Source organism: Dermacentor silvarum, chromosome 9, assembly GCF_013339745.2.
Source record: "Dermacentor silvarum isolate Dsil-2018 chromosome 9, BIME_Dsil_1.4, whole genome shotgun sequence".
In the NCBI taxonomy this organism is placed as follows: domain Eukaryota; kingdom Metazoa; phylum Arthropoda; class Arachnida; order Ixodida; family Ixodidae; genus Dermacentor; species Dermacentor silvarum.
In genome coordinates, this window is record NC_051162.1 from 30,553,212 (window position 1) to 30,578,058 (window position 24,847).

The 24,847-nt window shown below is 47.9% G+C and overlaps 1 long non-coding RNA gene across 1 annotated transcript; it reads right to left on the minus strand.

The window, feature by feature from the left end:
- Positions 1 to 7,248: 7,248 nt before the first annotated feature.
- On the minus strand, positions 7,249 to 15,032 carry LOC125939960 (uncharacterized). The gene is made up of 3 exons (XR_007463202.1): positions 14,909 to 15,032; positions 14,648 to 14,834; positions 7,249 to 7,277 (listed from the first exon to the last, which is right to left on the minus strand). It is a non-coding gene; the product is annotated as an uncharacterized LOC125939960 (long non-coding RNA).
- Between the last annotated feature and the right edge of the window lie 9,815 nt (positions 15,033 to 24,847).

Sequence of the window (24,847 nt, forward strand, 5' to 3'; positions counted from 1 at the left end):
CAGGGGACGTGTTTTCCTGTCTGATGCTATTGAAGCCTTGCTCGTTCAGTGTAACATCGTTCATCGCATGACAAGTGCATATCATCCGCAAACTAATGGCCTCACTGAGCGATTTAATCGCACTCTGGGGGATATGCTGGCGATGTACACGGCGTCAGACCAGACAAATTGGGACACCGTCCTTCCATTCATCACATATGCGTACAACACTGCTACGCACGCGACTACAGGATTCTCGCCGTTCTTCCTCTTGTACGGACGTGAGCCATCATGCACGCTGGACACTATGCTTCCCTACACACCTGACTCATTTGAGTACACTGCAATTTCAGATGTCGCCACGTACGCCGAAGATTGTCGACAATTGGCCCGTTCATTGACAACCGAGGACCAAGGTCACCAGAAGCTCAGGCACGACACCGACCGATCTCTCACTACTTTCGCGACCGGTGCCCTAGTTTGGCTTTGGATTCCTCCCAGTACGCCTGGCCTTTCATCTAAATTATTGGCCCGATATCGTGGGCCCTACCGCATCCTTGCTCGGACATCTCCAGTCAATTATGACGTTGAGCCTTTGACGCCGTCTCAAGACTTACGTCGTCGTGGTCGAGAAATCATTCACGTGAGTCGCCTCAAGCCCTATTATGACCGCTCTATACTGTCAACGCCTTACGTCGCCAGGATGGCTACGCTACTTCCCGGGGGCCAATGTAATGAAGAAGACAAGACGACGACGAAGCAGTCAGCAAGCAAGCCACATTGTTGGTCCTAACCACGCGCCCCGAGCTTGCGCTTGCACGGATTTTGACTGCTGGTCGCCTCGCCGCTTCTTGACGTTCGCCTGACGTTTCTCGCATTCATTGACGTTTACACGTGAATAAATCACGTTGCAAAAATAATAAATTCACCGCCCATTGCCCCCGTACGGATGGTAAACCAGCGAAGCTGAAATGTGCGGCCCCGGTATGAGCCACACGTGATTTCTTTCTTTCTTGTCCCTGGCTCATACCCGCATATCCAATGTGTACATGTGCCACACGTGATTTTATTATCGTTAATCGTGACGTAATTGACGAGCATATGACGTTATTGATGTGATGGGCTATCAGTCATGTTAGTCATACATTCTTACCATTCCATGCCAATTTTGGTGAATGCGAAGTGAACGAGACGCGATGTTTCGATAGGTGTTCAATAGAGAGAGAGAAAGCATTTGTTGTTCATGAGGTGGGGCGACTTCCTGGTAGGGTGGAGCCCTTAGTTCAGGTCCCCAATGGCTCGCGCCAGCCCGCGTGCCCGCTGGATCAGTGTTCGCTGCTCTTGCGGGTCTAAGCTGGTCAGCGCAGTCTCTCAGGAGGTAGGTGAAGGAATAGGGGAGTTGGCCGGAGGGTGTGAGCATTCCCAGGTGCAATGATATACTGTGGATTTGCTCCACAGTAGGGCTGTATGAGGGTTATTGTGTGGGGTGGAAAAGGTGAAGGTAAAAGAGACAGGGGAATGAATTGGTTGCCGTCGGAAGGTTTCTGTGTTCCGACCACGAGTGTTTCAGCCTAGGCATATACAGCTTTCCCTCTTTCTTGTCCTTGGCTCATATCCGCATATCAAATGCGGGTATGCGTCACACGTGATTTTATTATCGTTAATCGTGACGTAACTTAGATGCATGTGATGTTATTGATGTAATGGCCTATCAGTCATGTTATTCATACATTCGTACCCTTGAAGCTAATGATTTCGACAGAATCACCTGTCAGGTTGGGAAAAATGATTAAGACTTAGAGTGTGACTCCAACCAAACAAGGAAATTTATTAGCCCGACGTTTCGGAGCCAATTCGGCTCCTTCTTCAGGTAGTATTCTTCGCAGGTGGCCGTGTGCAGCTTTTAAAAGGTCCATTGTAAGAAAGGAGGAGGGGGGAGATAGCGGTAGGTGAGGAGACACTTGAGAAAAAAGGCCTCAAAGTCGCGCACAAACCGATGAACGCTTTGAGTGTCCTGATTCCTAAACCAAAAGACCGTCCACCAAAAGAAAAAGCTCAAGGCGTCGTCTATAAAATCAGCTGTGCCGACTGTCCGGCGTCGTACGGCGGGGAAACCAAAAATCTAAAAGAAAGAATCCGACAACATGAGAATGACGCCGGAACATTCAACTGAATACGGAGCGCCGTCGCCGAGCACAATATTGCTTCCCAAGAAACCGAAATCCCTCAAACAGGGACCGACTGGCGAAAAAGATTGCTACTGGAGTCATGGCACATTCAGAATATGGCGGGTAATATAAACCGCGTGAAGGGCATCCTACCTTCTGTGTATGTCGATGGCCTTGGAGACACGACAAAAAGAAGAAAAGACCCCCACTCTAGGTCACCAACACCAAAACATCTCGCTCGCTCCCCCTCCCCCTCTCCAACGGCATTCCCGCAGGTAAAGCGCCCCGAGCATTGGTCATCCCAGCCGACCAGCAACGCCGAAACCTTTCGCATTTTTCGTCTGTCAAGAACAGGTGCCCTGTCAAGTGTCTCCCCACCTTCCGCTCTCTCCCCCCTCCTCTTTCTTACGATGGACCTTTTAAAAGCTGCACACCGCCACGACCGAAGAATACTCCCTGAAGGAGGAGCCGCATTGGCTCCGAAACGTCGGGCTAATAAATTCCCTCATTTGGTTGGAGTCACTCCCTAAGTCTTAATTCATAACCTTCCTTGCCAATTCTGATATACGAGTAAGGTAACAAGACGCGAGTTTTCGGTAGGTTTATTTCCGCCGAAGGGTTTCTGTAATCGGACCATATGTGCTTCAGCCCAGGCATGTATAGCTTCACAGTAAAAAAATACCCAGTTCCCGCTGGGATCACACCGGAGCCCTCTGTGCGGGAGTCAGCTACTGTACCCTGCGCCACGCCAGCGCTTCCTAACTGCTGCGGAACCATGTCCTATGCAGGCGTTCTAGCACGCGAGGAGTCACGCGATGAGATTTGCGCGTAGCGTTGATACATGTAGATTTTGCATTGCAGTTGCGTTGTATTCCACCAAGTGTCACGACATATCGCAGTTGCATCGTGTTGTGCCACGTGTCAAGGGATGTGGTATGTGCGCCATATATTCTCGATGCCTGTGTTTCCCCTTCGATGCCGTTATAGCGTCTTGTCGCAAGGTACGAACCACTGCTGAAGAAGCGAATCGTAGAGCTATTTGGGTGGCAGCAAGCAGGCAACGTCACGCTCAGCAGAGCGCTGTGCAGAGAGCAGCACAAGCCGCAGGCCGCCGTCGACGTTGGGCGGACAGTCAAGCTTGTTCTCGTGAAATCGACGCTAACAGACTTCGCAACGGGCACCCTCAAGGGCGTGCTGCCGAAAGTGTGGAGGCGCTCCTCCAGCTTACGCTGTGACTGTGCTGCGTGTGCCGCGCAGGCCCGTGACGTTTTTAGAGCGCAGCTGTAAGCTTCAGTTCATGCGGTTGAGCGGCGTAACCGAACGAACAAATCTATTCGCACAGGTGAGCACGAAATAAAGCGAACGCGGAGCGCAGCGGAGAATGAATGACAGTGATACCAAAGATAGCGAGAGGAAGAAAGCGGAAGAGGAGAATAGAAAGCGAGGAAACACAGCTCTGCATGAGCGGCCGTCCTCCGTTCGCCGATGACTTCTTCGCTAAGGTGTGCGGTGAGCGCATCCGCCGACACCATAATTGAAAACAAAGCGGTACATGAACTGAGGTCTGTTTACGGCCAGTGTTGTGAAATGCGCCCACGCCTCAATGCAATGTGCCGCTCACCACATTTTCCGCGCTAGCCACGCTACTCACACCGTCCTCTTAACAGTGTGTGATGCAGCAGGTGGAAGTGCTTCGTCTGCCGCCGCTGCTAAACGAGCTGCCCAAGCAGAGGCTGTAACTGTACATACATGCCTGTCTCTTTCAAATTCTCTGCCTCATAAATCCCAAAATCAAAACACCTAGAGAGCTGCGCTGAAATGTTGCATTACGGTGAATTCTAATTGTCGGTGAAAAAGATTCGTCAAAGTCTCGAAAGCGACTGGTCACAATGACCCAATTTATTTTTGTTTTTGTCTCCCTACTCCTATCCCCCGTGCAGGGTAGCCAACCGGAACTACATCTGGTTAACCTTCCTGCCTTTCTATGTATCATTCCTCTAACCCTCTCTCTCTCACAGAAAACACGTGCTGGGCAATGTCCACTCTGGCAGAGCAAAGCGTCGTAGGCGTTGCGACGCAATCGATGCAGCGACTCCTAAAGCAAGAGTAAACGGAAAAGCTCTCGGTGGTTATCCGGGGCAAGTCTTGAATGTGCGCGCTCGTGCTAGCAAGTGATGAGGTCCTGCTTAAAATTCTCGATTTAAAAACGCAACAAACAGACATCCCTCTTCGCGTAACGTTGTTTCATGGCTGACCCAAAGTGTGACAAATGACAGGAGCACGAAATGAAAAACACCATTAGGCCAAACTTTTCATTGCAATTAGCATTGTTATGATTTTTCACGCCATTTTGTTAGCTATCTATCCGTGCATCTTACCGCACCGTTTTTACGCCAGCTTAGGTCACTAGGTTGACCATGGTGTAATGAGTAGATCATCGGGCTGCTGCGCTGAGATGTCCGAGATCGGAAGCAAATGTCGTGCGCATTTGGGTCACTGGATATGTGCCACTGGGTATGTGTTGCTCTTCACTGCGCCTTCTCTACGTCAACTTTTGTGACCGGAGGGGAAGGATATTTTAATTCAGAGAAAGAGAGGTAGGCCTGAAGAGCGTGTCTCTAGCTTGCTACTCCTCACGCTGGTGAGGGGAAGTGGGAAAGGCACGGAGAGAGAGAGGCAGATGGCATCTTATTATATTATAATACAGTGAGTGACTAACACACAATGACAATTCCGCTGATATGCACTATAAACGCACTGCATGCAGGCGTAATGGTGTCCGCATAAAACATTCTCGTGCAAAGAAGTTTAGCGCTGTTTTCGCATCACATATGTTCTAGAGGCGAGCGTCTAATACCCCTGTTACACGGGCACTTTAACTGCCGTTAAGGAAAATGGCAGTTGGCCTTAACGAGCGTTAGGCGGAATTACACGGCAGCGCGAGCGCCGTTGGAAACCCCACAGCGATCGACACCAACGGAGCTCGCCGGTCTCCGTTTCCGTCTGTTCCGTCGTGAAATAGGCAAGATGGCAGCCCCCAGCAACAACATGTTCCCGCTGCAGGAGGACACTTTTTTTTCAGCACTTGCAAATAGCTAAACAATTCTTGCTAATAGTTAAAAAAAACAGTGTACAGCATGTAGCGCAGAAAATAATTAGAGAAACAAATTTTTCTGCATGTTCGAGAGGTAAAAATTTTAGGAGTGACGTGATAAATCTTCGAAAAGGAAGTAAACCGACTGAACATGGAAAGTGCCGTGTGATCGCAGGCACCACCGTTCCGTTCCCACGACCGTGACGGCGTTCAACTGCCGTTTGCGTTAACGGCCGTTGCAAGTTCCCGTGTAACACGGGTGTTAGCCTCTCTCGCATATAAAGTTCAGTAGTGATTTCATGGTGCTTTCGGTATGGTTAACCCGTTTCTACGCACCCAAAGTATTTTCTTCCGAAAAGACGCGCGGGAGACAAAACGCTCAACAGTAAACTTAAGTGTCCTCCGCTCGGTCACATAATGGTGGCACTCGTAAAGCATATGGTACATTGTCTCGGCAGTGTGACATACGCTACAGTCATGGTCTTTTTTTTTTTTTTTCGACGAAGACTTGCTTTAATTCATACCGAGTCGTATTCTATCCAGTAGTGCTTCCTGCCCTCTCCGCAGCCGAAGTGAAATCCGGAATCGCAAACCCGGTTCACGTCTTGGAGGAGCTCTTTCCGATGGTAGGGGTCGTTCCATTGTCGCACCATAGAGGTATTGGCAGGGTTACAGAGCCAGGCGTTGATACCATTCCGAGAAAAGTTTATCTGTATAATCGGCCCGTCGGTGCGTGCCATTTTTTCCCCTGCGTTAGCGTGCTCATTACCAGCTATTCCTGAACCGACCGCAGTGATTGCTTAGTGGCTTTGGTGTTGATCTGCTCAGCAAGATGTCGCGGGATTGAGTTCTGCGCACGTCGGCTGCATTTCCATGGAGGTGAAATGCAAAAACTGACGCGTACCGTGTATTGGGTGCGCGTTAAAGAACCCCAGGTGTTAGAAATTATTCCGGAGTCCACACTACGGCTTGCCTCATAACCATATTGTAGTGTTGGCACGTAAAACCCCTCAATTTAATTTTTTGCCAGCTATTCCACAAAGGCTCGAAATCCACTGCAGCGCGATGGTATGCCCCGATTGAGACGCCTCGGCAAGCAGAGCCATTATGTCATAAACCAGAGCGCTATACGCTATTTATTCCTTCGTACAATTGGTTATCAGTCGCAGTGCCGATTTTGAGCCACAGAATACTGCCTGTTTTGCAGTGTGCTTTTGTAGTATGCAGCGGACTGCTTTTCGAACACCGGTCAACTCAGCTGCTGTAGACTATGTCTTATGCGCTATCTACAAGAGTTGCACGATATCTAGAAGGCACCCTGAAAGCTGGACTGTTCTCCAACTTAACAAATACGTTACTCTCATTTGACTGGTGATGGTTGAGTGTTTCTTCACCATCATGGTAACGTGGCAAAAGAGTTGTTTTTTTAACAGCGGAGCTGTTCAAGCCGGAGGTTGGCCCGTATAGCGTAGACCAGGAACTGCGCCTGGCGATGACGTCACCGTGCGTTGCCTGGCAACCACTTGGCACAGCTGCGCCTCGCTTTCGCCGCCGCTCCGCACCGCCGCGCCGAGCTGCTACGACTGCGCGCCTTCTCCGTCTAGCCATGCCGTCACTTCGCGTCGCCAGCAACCACATCGTCGCCAGGCGACGTCTTGAAGCGAGTCGTGTGGCCTAGCGAGAATCTGCGCGTCGGCGGCGAGCCGATCCGGAATTCCGCGCCGAAGCTGCAGCCGAGAAGAGGCGTCGTCGAGTCGAAGATCCCGAGTTTCGAGAACAAGAATGCGACAGTCTGCCTTTGAGTATCCAGCGTCGTCGGGATAGCGACTCTGGCTGTAACTTGGTCGATCACAAGCTCCACTGTTTGCTCCAGCCTTGCATTACTTGTGCAAGCTGCGCTCATTAAAAAAAAAATCATTGGCGCTCACATTTTTCCATAGTTCGCATCCCAAACACTCTCGTGAAAGATCACATACTTCGGTAATATTAAAGTAAGACTTACCTTACTGTCGTTTTTGTTCTTGGCGCTAAATCCTCTGTAAACGAGAACGAGTATCTGTCACATAAACTGCAATGATAAAAATGGGTGAACATCACGCGACCGTCCTTACCAAACCCCGATCGTGCTAGCCTCATGCTCGCCCGACGGTGAGGCCTAAACAGTCTTGTCACTCATGGATCGGCGTCTACTAAGGACATGACAGTTGAAAGGCGCTTTTCGGTGGTTGAGGTTTGGTTTTCGCTGTGAAATCAGCCACAATCTTTTGCACCGTTAAAATTTGCAGCGCTAACTATTTTCACTTCTAGAAACGGTAATGAGCTCCTGAGATGACACGCTTCATGTCTTCCATTAAAACCAATCACGTGCCTGTTTTGTTGAGAAAGCTAGTGACCTTAATTTGCATAATTACTTCCCGGCCACGGCGGCCGCATTTCGATGGGGGCGAAATGCGAAAACACTCGTGTACTTAGATTTAGGTGCACGTTAAAGAACCCCAGGTGGTCAAAATTTCCGGAGTGACCCCACACGGCGTGCCTCATAATCAGAACTGGTTTTGGCACATAAAAACCCCATTATTTAATTTTAATTTTTTGCATAATTACTTTCGTAATTATGACATCTAATTATTTTCAATGTGTGTCTGTGGTAAAAATAAACCAGAGGAAAATATTTAATTGTTTCAGCAACCCTGGCTTAAGAAATCTTGAACGCATTTCGTGAAAAACCCGGTATAACAATTTACCCTCAAATGAGGCCCTTTGTAACTTATTTCGAAAACCACTCTCAACAGGAAATGTTTCGTATAATTTGAAGGTCATCAATATTTTCAAGTTCATTGATAAGCGCTCTCTAAATAACTTCCGTTCAATATCAAAAGCTAGTGTTTGCGGTAAGCTGCTAACGCACATAATCTTTTCAAATATAGCACACTACTTGGATAGTAATAGCTTTTCCAGCATACCATTTCTAAAGCCATGCTGCTGGTCTTCCATCAGCAGCACGGCTTTAGAAAAAGACTATCATGTGAGACTTAGCTAATCGAATTTAATACGGACTTTTTTAAACATGTTTGCGTGGGCCCAGCCACATTCAATATTCATTTGTAGCGTCTACGTATTTTCGGTGCGTCGGCTCGAATGAAGAGGACGATGAAGTCGGGTGCGCCTGGTGTGCCGTTTATTCCCCGACCGCCACGTGTTCGCCAGTGTGAATGATAAAAAATATATTACTATGTAGCGTGACTGAGTGCGTCACTCCTTTATGTACAAGTGCTGACCCGGACGCGATATGATTTCGTCGGAAAAGACACCCGATGGTGGCGAACCAAAGAGCAGGGTCATATGGCCAAAATTCCGGAAGCTTGACGGTTGCAACATCATAAGCGGCAGAGGAAGCGTTGGGGTTTTGCGGATGTGACATAACTTGCCTCTATGAATGAAGAGCGGTGCAGATGAATCGAAGAGTGCGGTACAGATGTATGGAAGGTTGCAGTTCGAAAGCTCCGAGGTCACCACTCGTAGATAAAAGAGTGACGCACTCCAGTTACGCTACGCAGTAATATACATTTTACCATTCACACTTTTCCTTCCTACTTCACTGACACACCTGTCGTGCATAAGTGACACACCACGTCATCACGAAAGGGCCCTCCCCCTAGTGAGGAAGCCGAGGGGCTGTTGAGCGGTGCGAAAGGAAGAAATGTCGGGTCGTCAGTTCTTCTACTGACAGATCACAAGCCCCTAACGTACACCCTGATTTCAAACAGCACCTCGTATACTCCCCGTGAGCTTCGACACCAGGCAGTGCAGGTACCAGCAGTCATAGAGGCATTGCGTAATCAAGGAGTACGGCAGGCATACGTGATTATCTTGGCAAATATCTACAAGGATTGCACAGCAAACTTGCTTCTCCGCAAAAAAAGTAGACAGATACGTATCAAGAAAATGGTCAGGCAAGAAGACACAATCTCTCCAATGCTATTCACTGCATGCTTAGAAGAAGTATTCAAGCTCTTAGACTGGGAAGGCTTAGGAGTAAGGATCAATGACGAATACCTCAGCAACCTCCAATTTGCAGATGACATTGTCCTATTCAGCAATAACGGGAACGAATTACAGCAAACGATTGAGGACCTTAACTTAGAATGTGTAAGCGTGGGGTTGAAGATTAACATACAGAAAACAAAGGTAATGCTCAATAGCCTGGCAAGGGAACAAGAATTCAGGATCGCCAGTCAGCCTCTAGAGTCTGTAAAGGAGTACGTTTATCTAGGTCAATTACTCACAGGGGACCCTGATCACGACAAAGAAATTTACACAAGAATAAAATTGGGTAGGAGTGCATATGGCAGCCATTGCCAAATCCTGACTGGGAGCTTACCACTGTCGTTGAAATGAAAAGTGTACAATCATTGCATACTACCTGTGCTAAAACATGGGCAGGAACCTCGAGGTTAACAAAGAAGCTCGATAACAAGTTAAGGACAGCACAAAGAGCGATGGAACGAACAATCTTAGGCCTAACGTTAAGAGACAGGAAGAGACCAGTGTGGATCAGAGAACAAACACGGATAGCTGATATTCTAGTCGACATTAAGCGGAAAAAATGGAGCTGGACAGGCCATGTAATGCGTAGGATGGATAACCGTTGGACCATTAGTGTTACAGAATGGATACCAGGAGAAGGGAAGCGCAGTCGAGGACGGCAGAAAACTAGGCGGGGTGATGAAGTTAGGAAATTTGCAGGCGCAAGTTGGAATCAGCGAACGCAAGACAGGGGTAATCAGAGATCGCAGGGAGAGGCCCTCCTCCTGCAGTGGACATAAATACCGGCTGATGATAATGGTACATATATATGAAAGCGTGGTGACGTCACTCAATATATTTATATATACATAGATGTGTATATATATATATATATATATATATTGTCACGGCTCACTGGAGATAAGAGCGAAGAGCGGTATTTAATTGAGATAATTAGGACAAAGCGCTCAGTCTGAACTTCTTCTCTAGAACCTCGCTTGCACGCTCGAGGTCATCGTCTTCGTCGTCAGCGTGGTTGGGCACAGATAGCGTCGCGGCAATATATATAGGCGGTATGCCTGATTCCAAAGAAAGATATGCCATTTGCCTTCAATTGTTTACCTGGCGGCTTGTGTGTACGCCGCGAAATTTACCGACCAATGCGAGGAATACAGCTTCGCTGTAAAACGACGCTGCCAGTTTCATTGCCAATGACCATCACAATCACCATGACTAAAGCGTGACTATAATTTAATTGTTTTTATTCTTCTCATCTGTTGAATCTCGCGCATCACGGATTGCGTGACGCGCGCTGTCCGGATATTTGCTTCGCTGGAGAGCAGTTTGTGCAGGGGCCAGTGCCTCAGTCAGGCGCATGCTGCCGCCTTTAGTCCTGACCATTCTGGTTTTCTGTTAGCAAACTGTAGAATTTGTGAATAAAAAAAAGTCGTAGCATTGTTTTGCCTCTTTCAAAAAATGGTGCAGCGAAGCCCCAGTTCACCTTACCACTAACTCGTCCACCTCGTACATATAAGCTTCCATCGGGTCTTTAGTCGAACCATTTTATTGCGATAGCATTTATATGGACACTTCAACCGGATTTCTGCCGTCGGCGTCGCCGTCGCCGTGAGGTTCCCTATAGATAAAATCTTCACCGCGCGCCGTATGCCCGAGCGGAAGCGTGCGGGGACCCGCGCTACCACGGTGAGCGAACGCACTCAATCTCCCACGCGCAAGCAACGAAGCTCGGGTGCCTCGATGCCAGCGCCGCCGTTCAGGGTGGTGCCATCCTTTGACCGTACCCGCGCCGCCGCTTTCTCACTGCGACGCCATCTTGAGTCACAGCGAGCGGTTGCGAGTGCTTGGTGCCGGTGCTTAGTTCGAGACACAGTGCGCGCGGATGCTTCGCTGACGCTTCTACTTGCTGGACAGTGTTCAGCCGCATGACTGACAAGCTTGTCAAGTGCATCGAGTCGACATGACGGGCAGTTGTGTTCCCAAGTGCACCGGATCGACGCGTAAAGGGCTTCGTTGTTTACGCTTCCCCCGGGACCCAGAGCGAAGGAAGAGATGGGAAGCCCAAGTAAAGCGGTATCACTGGAAGGCAATGGATAGCTCCTACATTTGCGAGGTAAGTGTCAAGAAAGTTTAGACTATCGCATCGTGTTTTTCATAAATAAGAAAGTATTTTCTGGTCCTCGCTCACGTACCTACGTTCGCTCACGAACTAAGCACTGCACCGATGTTGAGTAGCCTATGGTTTGCGAGCGCGCGTCGCATAGGCTTTTGCCGTTTTGAGCAGCGCAGTCTATGCGAGTAGTACCCTTATTTTAAGAACTGACGAAAATGCTTCGCCGCGAAATTGCCTTACATTAGCTACAAATCGTCATGTAAACCACCTATTTTACTTTTTCACGGGAAGCACACATCGTGTGTCTCTTTTTTCTTTTTTTTCCCTCAGTTTCTTTTTTCACTACTGGTTATTTGGGACTAAAGAACGCAGTGCTTCTTCTGGGGAGAGCGGCTGTTGTGTACGTGGCAAGCGAAGCATTGTGATTTTCTCTATTCTCAGCAGATATCTTGCGGATCTCAGGTTGTTACGTTATATAGCTGATTTTTTAGACGAATATATTTGTAGCGTGGTGCTCGTAAGCCGACGGTCATTCGTGCTCATTCCCAATCGTAGTGGGTACTGTGACGGTCTTTAAATGCTTGTACACGGTATGCACAGGTGTAGTAGAGTTAAGGAGCATCATGAGACCAAAATGTTTCGGCGCTTTCTGGCATGGTGTCTGTTGTAGCCTGTGCATTTCTTCAAAACGTGTGAAGCGAGGTAATACAGCATTACTTCTGCGAAAATGTATTTTGAAGCACCGTAATGGGTTCTCTGTATTTACAAGGCAACTTTTCATATCAATAATCACTTTTGTTGTTTTACTTGTACTTAGAAACACTTTGAAGAGGACCAGTACGAGGGAAATCGACAGGATGGGCGCCGTCTGTTAAAGTCAACAGCCCTACATCATCATGGACTATATTTTCGAAGTGAAAAACATTGCTAATCTGCATTTGACTGTCTTAGTTTCATTTACGGTTTTTGTACGCGATATGTATGCAGTGTTGTTTATTTTTTCAATATAGTTATCAGTGTTCTAATGGTTATTTATAAAATGTTCTGTACTCGCCATCGGTGTGTTTGGCTGATGCGACGTATTCAATGGTAGCTGATGTATTCTGGCTGGATATCTTGATTAATATTACCCGCGGTTGCGTTTTCTTGTTTGCATTCTTGTTTTCGATTTATATTGTGTGTAATAACGTTGCTGTGCTCACTTGAACCCCCCCCCCCCATGTAATGAATAAATTAAAAAAAACTCTCACTATCCCGAACTGTGTGTCGAGCCTACCTCGCGAATTTTTTTTTTATCTCGTCTTTCAACATAACCTTCAGGCGCCACACAGTACATATAATTTTTTATGTACATATCTCTTTCATGATTCATTCTACTAGACATTATAAGTAAATGTATTTTGTGCATCGTTTGGTTTCTTGTGTATACTACGCAAGATTGACACAGACAAGTTACGTTGCATGTTTCTCTACAGCACTAACTAAACCTTATTTTCACATCGCAGTTATTTTTACACCAGCTTAATCCTGTCAGCCCACAGTTTTGTGGTAACAAAAAAGCAAAATTGCGCGTAGATATCGTCAAATAATTGCAACGAACGCGAAGAGTACGCGCAACGCAAGGGAAACTAACCGCCGTGCGCGAGTGGCTGGCTACGGTAAAGGAGGCGTGACGTGTAAACCAAAATACAACAGCGAAAAAGAAAAACTTCCACACACAGGGGGTCGCAAACCTTATATACCAAGCATCGAAGAGCAAAAAAAAAATAGTGCGTATTTCAAACATACACACGGCATGTTAAATGTAAATTGAATTAGGCAACTTGGGGCATGTTCCCGGCGCCATACATTTACGTCTTGGACCTTCGACGAGTTAACGGCTATTGGTTATAAAGATTTGCATATGTGATACCGATACAAAAATCCTCATCAAGGCAAAGCACTTGGAAGTGCGCCGCGAGTAACACTATTTATGAACGCAAGCGTAGCTGAGTCTCAGCTCGTGTGACTCAATATGGCGGCGCCAGCGGGGTTGTCTCCACCCTGGACGGCGGCGCTGGGCATCGAGGCACCCTAAACGAAGCGGAAAGCCAGCGCCGGAGGGAGCGGGGGGGGGGGGGGAGGGCACTTCTACTCTGCCAACAACCGCGCTCGTCGCTCGACCGCACCGTCTCTTATCTCTCCCACGCGCAAGCAAGGAAGCGGGAAGCCAGCGCCGGAGGGAGCGGGGGGGGGGGGGGCGCACTTCTACTCTGCCAACAACCGCGCTCGTCGCTCGCCGCACCGCCTCTTATCTCCACACGGCTCTGACCTTTATGCACTGTGCATTCGCCGCTCAGTTTCCGTTGAAGCGATAGACCGCACGTATATTCGCCCGCTGCAGCGTATGGGCTTGCTGCCAGCGTTTTGACAGTCGCTGTCTGCAGTAATTCAGTGTGATCTATTCATGTTTGTTTGTGCGCGCTCACACCACGCTTGTTCATTCGGGCCACATTTTCCAACGCACGCTACACATGTAATGCTGCCCGGATCGGCAGTGCAGCGCTACAGGTGTGTCCCTTCGCACGCGCTGCCCACGGGAAGCGTTTCTCATCAACACCACCGTTTCACACGCGCCTTCTCGTGGTCATCGAGTCTCTCTTCATGTCGGTCTACTTACGCCACAGCACAGCTGCTTACTTAATCAGCTCATGTTTACTACAATTCATATTGCTACCAAAGCCGCTCACCTTACTTCGTATGACATTGCTGTGTTGCTATCGCATTCATTGCTTCGCCCTTAGGGCGAAACTGAAATTTTTGTTCGATTCATCTGCTTCGCCACGTGCCACTCAGCATTTGAATGACCTACTGCACGACATAGTGGACATTTTCAACCAGGTTCATGTACGGTATGCTTCAGCATATTATTTTCATAATGCGTCACCGCTAGCCGCACTGTGCATCTAAGTTTGATCTGGCAAAGTTGTAAGCGTTCGATTTGTTTCCTTCGCTGCCGTATTTTCATTGACGTGAGTCACTAGTTCTTTCATCTTACCCACTATCATTCTGTAACTGCTTTTCTTCTCCTATTTAGCTGTTTTTATATCCCCCCACCTCACGCAATACGCCGTCGCCAGTATGTGAGGGGACTGAATAAACTGAATAAACTAAAAATAATGAAGTGCATGCTCCATGTGATTTTGACCAGCGTAAAAATGCGAAATTATGCAGTATTTTTGAAGCCACCGTGATGTTGGCCATACTTACTGGCATTCCCTTTGACAAGTTTCTTTGTTGCCAAAGCAGTTCGAACCTAAAGGAGGAAACCAGTATTCAGTTGTCGTGTTGTACTGTAAGCAAGTCATGTCGTCGGGGTTGTAATAATATGCGGTTGTCACGCAATCGGTGCAAGGGTTATACTTTGCACTCATGCATTTTTGGGGAGGGGGATGATCTGCAACAAAATAACAAACAAAAAAACGGATGAGACAGAAAGGCAAGCGTAAATACACAATAAAACAGTAGTACCTAAAAACGCCGAGGAGCAACCAAATCCTAAACATTGATAATTTTTCACAGTCTGTCCATGGCCATTCAATTTTGCAATCGTGCTCAGTCCCTGTTCGTAGTGGGCCCGATCGTTTTCCGGAAGGTGTTTGGGCACGAAAATAAGCAAATGAACCCCCAACGGTGGCGTACGAGACGGCCGTATGCCGCTTGAACCCGCCGCATTCGCAGACGGATAGGGCTGCTGCATTTTTCTCAATCACTTGCGCCTGCACAAGCCGTTTCCAAGTGATCCTCGTATTGGCTCACAAGTTTCGGTGGCGTTTTAGTCACGCAAAAACTCGTGTGGCGCATACCCGCATTGGATATGCGGGTATGAGCCAGGGACAAGAAAGAAAGAAAGAAAGATAGAAGGAAAGAAAGAAAGAGCCTGTGCGGGGAAAGATGCGCCGGCGGCGGGTCACGTGACACGCACGACAATCAGGGTCGCTTGTTGTGGCGCGGAGAGGAAAAAAGAAGGAAAGGGGGTTGGCGCGCACTCAGCCAGGCTTCCCTCGCCTCAGACAAATTTTGGGGCCCGGATGGGAAGGCCCCGGGTGGTGCGTTCCGCCGAGGAGCAGGCTGTGCTTGGGAAAGGGATCGTCGCCAACGTGCCGATTCTAGCATGAGGTCTTCCAAAACCCAGGCGAAACGTTATCATCGTCTTGTCCTCCAGGAACTCGACAATGGTGTTCTACGCCTCGGCAATGCTAGCATCAACTTCCCCAGTACGACGGCCAGGTTTCAACGTGAGTTTCTCAACCAGAGCTGCCGAGCCAGTTACAGTACGTGTAACCGGTTGTGGTTCGAGCACAAAGTGGTTGGTACTCGTCACTGCAATTCGTTCCGAGGAACACCGAAGAAACACACGAGCTTCGCTTACCCCGATTTCCTCGACAGAGGAGGGGCTGCTGAGTTCTTTCAGGCCCGGCCCGAGCCTGCAAGTTTGACGCGTTGGCCCGCGATGCGTTGGCCCGGCGATTTGAAATCTATGCCGCACCCGGCCCGGGTCCGAAATATTCAGGCCCGGCCCAACATTCACGTCCGGCCCGACCTGCCTTGGCGCAGTTCGGTTCGACCCATTAGGCCTTAAGCGCACTGGACCTAAGCTAGGTCCAGTTCTCGCTAGTTGTGGAAATACTGTCATGCGATCAACGGGCACGGACGGTTTTTAGCTACATCAAAGTAGGATACCGGCTACTCTGTAACTTTGAGAGAAATAAACATTTAATTGCTAGCCAAACCCACACAAATTATTATTGGATACATAAACACACTTATAGAAAGAACAGTAAAGAAAATAGGGAGGAATCATGGCGAGAAAATGCCGCCGAAAGTTACTCCTGCTTGCACATTAGGAGGCCTTACTCTGTATGTGTGAATGGACAAACAATTGCAAACGCACGGAAACACCGCTTTGTAGGGGTAATTATCGACCGCGACGTATCATGGAGCCCTCGCGTTTCATACCTAAAGAAGAGGCTAACGACCATAGCACACCTCCTCAAATTCCTCTGTAGAAAATCATGGGGCACATTGGTGCGGTCAATACTGAAGATTTATAATGCCTTGTTCCTCGGTTTCGCAAGATACAACCTCCCGGTGCTAGGCAACACCTGCAAAACAACCATGCCTATACTCCAGGGACTACAAGCTCAAGCCATAAGGACGTCTGCATCGCATAGTTGATGAAGGGGACGATATATCAGTGGTTGCCTAGTCGCTGTGGCATACATGGCAATGATCGAGCGGACGCAGCTGCCCAATCTGCCCATGACGATGTCAACTGCGTTGTCATTCCTCTTTCGAGAGGCGACGCAGCGAAAAACTTTCCACGCTTGCGCGTGAGCTAACATTGATGCAGTGGAATTCATCTGATTTCACAAGTGCACGCCTTGATGCCCTGGACCCTAATTTACAGCTGCGTAATCCGTTCAACCTTCCACGACGGGACTGCACACTTCTAGTCCATCTATGGCTTGGAGTAGCATTTTAAAATGCGCATTCCTTTCTTATGGAATAGCCAATAGCCCACTTTGTGAATTCTGCAGGTGCAACGAAAGAATCTCACACCTTCTTTGCGAGTTCCCTCGTTTCAACCCACAGAGAGCAGCTGTCTCAGCGACAATAGATCAACTGGACAAACGCCCAATAACAGAAAAGAACATCCTTGGAAACTGGCCTACACAAACAACGGCGCGAGCCGCCCTGAACGCACTGCTGCGTTACTTAAAAGACATCGGACTCAGTGACAAATTGTGACTGTGCACTGGGTTACGTAGGATGGAACGTTGACACTATGCAACACGAGAACGCCTTCGCAGACTGCGTGACAGTGCCCACAGAAACAGTTCTGTTTTTTGTGTGTGTGTGTGTGATTTTCTTTTCTTTCCTTCCTCCTTTTATTTTTTTTATTTTTACTTATTTTTTCTCTCTCGCCTTTCGCATCTCTTTACCCCTCACCCAGTACAGGGGCCAACGGGAGATAACCTCTGGTTAACCTCCCTGTCTTTACTTTTTTTCCAACTCACCAAACGTAGTAAAAGATTATTTCCAAGAGGCAGATTTAGTGCATAAAGTTATCCGCTCAAGTTGCTGCTAAATAGAAAGAAGTAAGTTATTTCACAGCGAGGCTGTCTATGGCTAGGAAACGGCGTTTTGTGGCGTCCGCGCGGAAAAACTATAATTACAAGCAATGACTCGAGCGTCGTCGTCTTATTCCAAAGCTGGCTTGTTGGCGTTAAAGTCCCTAAAAAAATAGTTGGCGTCCCCTCGGCGCCACAGCGCGAACGCGCTCGTGCCACTGCGCGTTCGTCGTCGTCGTCTTCTTTCACAGCTGGCTCAGATGTGCACAAAATTATCATCGGCAATGGCTCGAGCATCGTCGTCTTCCACTGCTGGCTCGTTGTTAACCCTCGGCGCAACCGCGCGCATGCGCTCCTGCAACTGCTCACGCGTTCGTCGTCTTATACAAGTGGATCCGTTGCCGCTCATCATTCCAACGCATTTAACCACTCTTGTTTTGTCGTAATGGGAAGGCCGCGTTTAAGGAGCTATGAGCCATTGCTTAAGGGCGTATGAGCCATTGATTGTCTTACGTCACGGACACATTTAATAACAGAGGTAATACGTGAATGTGTGTGCGCACCTATCGCCATGATGACCGCCGATTATGACAATAAATATGTTCAGACCTTTGTTCAAAATTCTGTGTCCCATCTGTGTAGTGGGCTAAACAGCTTCTCTGGTCACCCACCTTCATATAGTGGAATGGGTCGTCAATTTTTTTAATTACTTAGAAGATGCCATTTTCATTGCTTTACTGGGCTTCATAATAGTGGCGTCAATTTGTCAGTCGACAATTTCGGCATCCTTGTTTCGCAATATGAGCTAAGTTGGACTCCGTCGATTGATGTCTTATCACGTAGGGTGTTAAGTACAGTGCATGCGCAGCGTAGGCAACGTAGTTTTTACGCGCAACAGTAAGTGGCTCGCCAGTAAAATCGGAGATGGGATGTTTAAAGCCGCGAAAGAAGCGAGCACTGGAGGAGGAAGGCGCCTAGAGGTGGAGAAATATACGAAATAGCAAGCTGAGCGCCACTAAATCACTGGAACCTGGAAAGTATCGCATCCCTTTTATCTTCGCCGCCGCGGCGCCGATTGGTAAGTTGCCGTCAGGTGATCACTTTCTGCCATAGATGGTCTACGCCGCGCCGGAGCGGGCGAGCAGACGAAGGCATCGTTCGCCCACGCCTCGCGTATGAGCCATAGACGAGGTCGGAGTTTTCCTTTTGTGGAAATTAGTGGTTTGCCTTACGCAAGCAATTCGAGGAGATGCTCAGAAATATGCAGAACCGCGCAAAATTCCACTCGAAGAGTGTCAGAGTGCGGGCGGCTGTGTAAAAAATAACATAATCTAAAGAGAAAACCGCTGCAATATAGATCTATCGACCTGTCAATGTCGAATATTAAAATATACATTTTCTCGTGTGTTGTTGTTTAGTACTCCTTAAAACAACGGGAACAGAACCTGGATAACTCTGTTTTAGCATCTCTTTCCTTGTACAGCAGTCAGGGACAGTTTATTTTCGTCGAAGTCGATCTGTATATCAACCGTTTCGAGCGCGGGTAAATCAGTAGGCACGTTTTAATATTACATCCACGCTTATAAACGATGCGTGGCGACGCTTGATACCTAGTCAGCCTAAAAAATTATGTTGACAGACGAGCATCGGGTTCGTTATGCATTTAGATCGCCGGGCGCGCAGTTGAATGCTTCACTAACTCCGAGTACATGTAATTTATATCATATCTAACTAAGCGAAACACGGTTTTGTTTGTGGATTTCACAGGGCCCATTGCCACAATCATCGTGCCAGTCTTCACTGTAGCAAGCCTAGAAACCCGAAAAAGAGCTGCTCGCGTTCCTTGCAGCGCGACGAATATCTAAGAATTAGCGACGACGGTAAAACAGTCAATGTAAACAAACCCGAGATTCACGTAGGCCTGCGACGTATAAAATGCTCAAAACACGAGTAATGTTGCTTAATTATGCAATTAAGCAATTTAGTATATTTCTTGGATAGCTTCCCAACAAGCACAAAACTTATGGGGAAGGAGAACAAACGAAAGGCGGGCCGCTCGAGCGCCTGTCCTGTCACTGGTCTCGCTGCATACAATTTGGCGCTTGTAAAAATCTTCCGCTTGTATTTATCTGTACTACTCCGCACGCATAGATGATGCACCATCTCATCTTTTATGTTAAGGACGATGAAAGCTATCGATATGCGATAACATAAACCGCTGAAAGCGAAACTACATAGCTTAGCTACTGCCGCCCGAGAGACGCGTTGGACCAAATCTGGCAACAACAGCGCAGTGTTGCCTGCGCGCCCTCCAGCGGCTGCGATACTTTCCAGGTTCCAGTCACTTTAAACGCCACAAGGGCGCCTCGATCCCAGCGCCGCCGTTCAGGGTGGTGCCATCCTTTGACCGCCCCCGCGCCGCCGCTTTCTCGCTGCGACGCCATCTTGAATCACAGCGAGCGGTTGCGAGTGCTTGGTGCCGGTGCTTAGTTCGAGACACAGTGCGCGCAGATGCTTCGCTGACGCTTCTACTTGCTGGGCAGTGTTCAGCCGCATGAATGACAAGCTTGTCAAGTGCATCGAGTAGACATGACGGGCAGTTGTGTTCCCAAGTGCACCGGATCGACTCGTGAAGGGCTTCGTTGTTTACGCTTCCCCCGGGACCCAGAGCGAAGGAAGAGATGGGAAGCCCAAGTAAAGCGGTATCACTGGAAGGCAACGGATAGCTCCTACATTTGCGAGGTAAGTGTCAAGAAAGTTTAGACTATCGCACCGTGTTTTTCATTTAAATAAGAAAGTATTCTCTGATCCTCGCTCACGTACCTACGTTCGCTCACGAACTAAGCACTGCACCAATGCTGTCTGAGTAGCCTATGGTTTGCGAGCGCGCGTCGCATAGGCTTTTGCCGTTTTCATAGGCACCGTCTATGCGAGTAGTACCCTTTTTTAAGGACTGACGAAAATGCTTCGTCGCGAAATAGCCTTACATTAGCTACAAATCGTCATGTAAACCACCTATGTTACTTTTTCACGGGAAGCACACATCGTGTGTCTCTTGTTTCTTTTTCCTCACTTTCTTTTTTCGCTACTGGTTATTTGGGACTAAAGAACGCAGTGCTTCTTCTGGGGAGAGCGGCTGTTGTGTACGTGGCAAGTGAAGCATTGTGATTTTCTCTATTCTCAGCAGATATCTTGCGGATATCAGGTTGTTACGTTATATAGCTGATTTTTTAGACGAATATATTTGTAGCGTGGTGCTCGTAAGCGGATGGTCATTCGTGCTCATTCCCGATCGTAATGGGTACTGTGACGGTCTTTAAATGCCTGTGCACGGTATGCCCAGGTGTAGTAGATTTAAGGGGCATCATGGGACCAAAATGTTTCGGCGCTTTCTGGCATGGTGTCTGTTGTAGCCTGTGCATTTCTTCGAAACGTGTGAAGCGAGGTAATACAGCATTACTTCTGCGAAAATTTATTTTTAAGCACTGTAATGGGTTCTCTGTATTTACAAGGCAACTTTTCATATCAATAATCACTTTTGTTGTTTTACTTGTACTTATAGAAACACTTTGAAGAGGACCAGCACAAGGGAAATCGACAGGATGGGCGCCGTCTGTTAAATTCAACAGCCCTACATCATCATGGACTATATTTTCGAAGTGAAAAACATTGCTAATCTGTATTTGACTGTCTTAGTAATAGTTTCATTTACGGTTTTTGTACGTGATATGTATGCAGTGTTGTTTATTTTTTCAATGTAGTTATTAGTGTTCTAATGGTTATTTATAAAATGTTCTGTACTCGCCATCGGTGTGTTTGGCTGATGCGACGTATTCGATGGTAGCTGATGTATTCTGGTTAGATATCTTGATTAATATTACCCGCGGTTGCGTTTTCTTGTTAGTATTCTTGTGTTCGATTTATATTGTGTGTAATAAGGTTGATGTACTCACTTGAACCCCCCTCCCCCCCATGTAATGAATAAATAAATAAGAAAAAACTCTCCCTATCCCGAATTGTGTGTGTCGAGCCTACCTTGCAATTTTTTTATCTCGTCTTTCAACATAACCTTCAGGCGCCACACAGTACATATAATTTTACATGTACATATCTCTTTCATGAGTGACTGTACTAGACATTACTAAGTAAATGTAGTTTGTGCATTGTTTGGCTTCTTGTGTGTACTACGCAAGATTGACACAGCCAAGTTACGTTTCATTTTTCTCTACAGCACTAACTCAACCTTATTTTCACATCGCAGTTATTTTTACACCAGCTTAATCCTGTCAGCACACAGTTTTGTGGGCAGAAAAAAAGCAAAATTGCGCGTAGATATCGTGAAATAATTGCAACGAACGCGAAGAGCACGCGCAACGCAAGGGAAACTAACCGCCGTGCGCGAGTGGCTGGCTACGGTAAAGGAGGCGTGACGTGTAAACCAAAATACAACAGCGAAAAATAAAAACTTCCACACACAGGGGGTCGCAAACCTTATATACCAAGCATCGAAGCGCAAAAAAATAGTGCGTATTTCAAACATACACACGGCATATTAAATGTGAATGAATTAGGCATCTTGGGGCATGTTCCCGGCGCCATACATTTACGTCTTGGACCTTCGACGAGTTAACGGCTATTGGTTATAAAGATGTGCAGATGCGATACCGATAAAAAAATCACAGCATATCCACGGGGTGAATGATGATGAGTGGGCGAAGCTCCGGAGGGAATCATCGGATCTCCCGCTTAAGGGGACGCTAGCACAAACGCGTTAGAAACGTGCAGTACTCTCTAGTAAGGGGGAGCGGCCACAGCGTCTTACGCAGCCATTTACACATGCCGGAACGTGCACCGCGTTTGCCGACGCCATCACATGACTGCTGAGAGAGTATACCCCCCGTATTCATAAACGCTCCTCGACTTGAACTTGACTTGCCACCGCCTTGGGCAGCGCGTTCGAAACGCGTTGAAGGTAAGGCGGAGAGGCCACAGCGTCTTACACCAGCTTCTTACACGGGCCGTAACGCGCTAGCACAAACGCGTTAGAAACGCGCTAGAAACGCGGCCTTTCGTTAATGTTGGGTATTTATTGCCATCGTGGTGCGTGTGTCTATGTACGCTTCGTGGCGTAGTGGGCTAACGCCGCGCGCTCGGAAGCGAGGGGTCCCTGGTTCGATTCCGCGCTACGGACACAACTTCGGAATTTTTTTTCTCAGACTGGTTACACACTACTACTACGACGACGGGGACGGAACGGGTGCCGCCGTAAGGAGCTTCGCTCCTAAAAATCCTCATCAAGGCAAAGCACTTGGAAGTGCGCCGCGAGTAACACTATTTATGAACGCAAGCGTAGCGGAGTCTGAGCTCGTGTGATTCAATATGGCGGCGCCAGTGGGGTTGTCTCCACCCTGAACGGCGGCGCTTGTTCAGGGTGGAGACAACTTGTTCTAATTCGGCAGCTGCTGCGCATGGCGCGGCCTCGCGAGCCTTATCTTGAAAGCAATCTGCTATGCGGACATTCTAGGTCTCTAGGCACACCGAGGGCCGATAACTTGGTGTGCGCTATAGCACCGATGCGCTTTCGTGTCAGCCGCGTTCACGAAGTGAAGTGTCACTAACTTTATTTTCGTCAGATTTGGAAGCAATATGACTGCTTTTCCCCGTAATTTCTCAGGGAACTCCACCCAGTGCTAGAAAACGTATACGAGTCTGTGTCTACGTGAGTTTAGTTGTTTGACGTGCGAAAATAAGTTAAAAATGCACTGTGAGAGTAAAATTTCGAGCTGTTTATCTTGTTATGTTTTATTTTTCACATCCGTCTCACCTATGTTGCCAAATTCTGCGTCTTCTGCGTAGGCTTAATGCATTTATATACGACAAATGGACACTTGAAAGTCTAAATCTAAATAGTTCGACTAATTGGACGGTAAAATGCGGCAGAATATTCAGCTTGCTTGCACAAATAGCGAAGAAATATTATGGAAACCAGTAGCGACTTGTACTATCCTTAATTACATGAATTGTTTTGGTGAGGAATGTTGCACAATTCACTTCAAAACGCTTTATTTCAATACTCTGTGAACTTGCTTGAAATTTATTTAATTTTTTATTGTCCATTAAAATGGTCACCCACAAGGCGAGTGCCAAACGCCATATCAATCCAGCCGAAAATATACATATTGTGGCGCTGCAGTTAACATGGCCATTAATATACGGTCCGAAGATGTGGCGGACCGATCAGACTCGAGGCACATATCAATCTCAAGCTGAGTCCTCATAAGCGACGAAGACGAAGAAACCGATATGATAATGTTCGTGTGCAGCCGATGAAGTGACTAAGAAATGCCCACACTGGCCGCAACAAAGCTGCTGGAAGCTGCCACCTGGCCGCAACAATTAAAGGGACGGAGAACGCCTTGTAAAAGGCTTCATAAGAGAGAGGTGGACAATCTCGGCAGCGCGACAGCGGCGGTCACTTGGAAACACATCAGGTCGGACGCGATAATTAACAGAAGTCTGCTCCAAGACTGTGAATGGGCCACTAAACAGAAAATGAAACTTGTCGCACAAACCAGGAGTGCGATCTGGTGTCCCGAGTAGCACTTCATTGCCAGCGCGGAAGAACACATCGCGAACACATGCGTCATAGAGCTTCTTGTGGTCCTCTTGCCTTGCTGGAGTGTTGATGCGTGCAAGCTGGCGACACTGGAGGAGGCGGGATATATATTGTTCACAAGATGATGCAGCGGGAGTCACAGGGGCAGACAAGAAAGAGACGTCAAAAGTAGAGGACGAATGCCCGTAGACGAGATAGAATGGCGAGTAATCAGTTTTGTGTTGTTAGGCATTATTATATGCAAATGTCACGAACAGCTAAACTACGTCCCAGTTTGTGTGGACCGTTCGAATGTACATGGCTATCATGACGGAGAGCGTGCGATAAAGGCGCTCAGTCAGACCCTTGGTTTGAGGAAAGTAACTGGAGGTTGTCTTGTGGGGGGTGCCGGAAGCTTGGAGCAATTCATCTACGATTTGTGAAAGGAATGACTTTCCACAGTGGCTCAAGATGACACGAGGACCACCGTGACGCAGGAATAATACTTTAAGTTTATCCGCTACTTATCCGCGTTTATCCGCCGACGCCGAAGCAGGCTGTTCCGGCGAAACGTGTCAAGGGCTCGACGGCTGTCACTATCCATGGATTCCCGGTGAGAGTCGTGGGAAGGGGACCGTACAAATGCCAACGACTTCAAATGGTGCCGACGGACACCGGTGGTTGCAGCTCTCCGCTTTTACCTGATGTTGGGAGCTTTCGGCGCTGACAATGGGCGCTGGA